We start from the raw sequence: 2,476 nt of genomic DNA on the forward strand, positions 1-2,476 counted from the left end.
TAGTTTATATTGATAAAGCCGTGTTGTTTCTCCACATTAAAAAAACAATATAAATAGATCCTGAAACAGTTTATTCCAGTAGACAAGTGTGTCATCAACTCGGACCTATATATTTTTGGAAGTTTGTAAAAGATTATAAGGTAATATTTATCTAAACAATCATCCTATGTACAAGATTCTTTCAAAAATTTTCATTCAACTCGATACACATCAGTGCTTTCACGTGACACATAGCAGTAGTGTTTAGCATTTTGAAAACAAATTGGAATATTTGAAGTTTTCAGTAAAATATGGAATAAAACATTGAATTGTCTTTCTGTTGTTTTAATTTCCTGCGAAATTTCATCAAAAATCCCGCAAAATTTATAATTTGAAATTCTCACGTAACTAAAATTTGTCAATTTAGTTCCCATTCCAATCAAGAGATGGCGTTAATTCGATCCGAAAGATTAACATGGTCGTGAAACGTCTATAAGTATGTATGGTTTGTGGTAGTAATGTCTAAGAACCGTGACCCACACCCTTGTTTATAAGGCCCGTATTTATAGTTGAGTCTCAAGACAGCGTCGATGCTCAAGACCGACCTTGAACCAACTTTGTGTTTTATAAACCGATCTCGAGACACGACGTTGTCTTGGGAAGTGTAAAATGACAGGCGAATCTCAAGTCATCGATCGACCTTCCTCAAGACCGCGATTCTAACCTAACTTTGTTTGTTATTGTTTGAATTTTGAATATTTTAAATTCAGTTCCAACATATATTTTTTGTTTTTCTAATTACAACAAAAATGTATGAAGAAGTAAAAGCATTTTTAGAGTTTATTGATAATATTGGAGAAGAAAATCGCCCGGGAAGTATACAAAAGCGATATATTCAAGATAAAAATATAATCTAAAATACAATGGAGTATTACAATATTGAAGTTCATCAGCGAATCAGCGCATTAACTTAAACAATAAAGGTTTTATGCTACTTATAGGAATATAACCAGTTTTTATGAGGACCCCGCTTTCCAAAAATGTACAGGTACTGTAAAGACATACAATATATTATGTTATTCAGGCTCTTATGTAAATGAATTTGTAGGTACTAGAAGAGAAATTATGTGTATTATTGTTCAACAACAAGGTTATCAAGTCATTCAATATTTGATCTAAGAGCATTAAGAGTGAAATTGTGAAATGGAAAGAAGTGAAATTCCAGGATTATTAATAGGAATAGATGACAGTAGTGGGTATGCATGCAGACACTATCTACTTACCCCAGTATTACACCCAGGTATTTATTGATAATTGCTAAATAAATAGTAGGTTATTTAATAGACATAAATATCTTTTTAGGTAATGATCAAGAAAATAAGATTTTTACCATAGTACTCATGTGAGAACAAGAAATGTAGAAAAGCTATTTGGAACCTGGAAAAGAGTTTCCTTGTCTTCAACAAGGTCTACAAACCAAATTATATACATGTCTTGCAATAATATGTGCTACAGCAGTACCTTACAATCTAGGTAAATAATGATCTGGTGGTAAATAGACATGTTAATGATGTGGAACAATTTCTAAATTTTTGGTGACATTTTTTTCAAAAATATTTTGCATGAGAATACATTATTGAATACCTACTCTTATTGTGTTTGATTTTTTTGTCTATTATTTCTCAAAATATCATGATCATTGTTCGACAGCCCTTTTTGTTTGAGTTTTGGTCTCTTGAGGAATACAGCTCCATTCCAATCTATTTCAGGATTTGTTCTTGCAATTTTTTATTTTTAAAATATCAATGTCTTATTCTGTTTGTTCCTTATATCTAATCTATAGTCTTTCTCTCGTTATATGTCCAGCTGACATTTGTGTGTTTATTTTGGAAAGTATTTCATATGCTTCCATCCTTCCTCTTAGAATGTGGTCCTATTTTGATGAATGCATATGGATCGTGGTATGCCCTGTATAGTTCAAAATTATATTTCATATGCTTCTATCCTTCCTCTTAGAACGTGGTCCTATTTTGATGAATGTATATGGATCGTGGTATGCCCTGTATAGTTCAAAATTATATTTCATATGATTCCATCTTTCCTCTTAGAACGTGGTCCTATTTTGATGAATGTATATGAATCATGGTATGCCCTGTATAGTTCAAAATTATATCTTCTCTGGTCTTCATATTTTAGATGCTATTTAGCCTGATTCTAGTGCTTTATCGTTGTTTCCAGTGCTTTATCAATTTATCATCATTTATTTTACCTACCTGTCTACTGCTACTCTACTATTGTACTTTCACCATATATTTTTGGAATATAAATATACCTTCTGTCTTTCTCTTGTTCAACTGGAATTTGTTTATTTATTCTGAGAATACATTATTGAATCTGTATTATGTTAGATATATTATTTTTTATTTTATTTCTTAATATGTATTTTTTATATTTTATTTTAAAATAAATGAGTATGAGTTTCCCTCTTCTTAAATAA

General features: G+C 30.6%; 1 long non-coding RNA gene across 1 annotated transcript; it reads left to right on the top strand.

The window, feature by feature from the left end:
- The first annotated feature begins 562 nt into the window (after positions 1–562).
- Positions 563–2,476, top strand: LOC126882383 (uncharacterized). Its single transcript, XR_007697317.1, has 3 exons — positions 563–1,027; positions 1,088–1,279; positions 1,342–2,476. It is a non-coding gene; the product is annotated as an uncharacterized LOC126882383 (long non-coding RNA).

The sequence above is a fragment of the Diabrotica virgifera genome, chromosome 3 (assembly GCF_917563875.1).
Source record: "Diabrotica virgifera virgifera chromosome 3, PGI_DIABVI_V3a".
Classification (NCBI taxonomy): Eukaryota; Metazoa; Arthropoda; class Insecta; order Coleoptera; family Chrysomelidae; genus Diabrotica; species Diabrotica virgifera.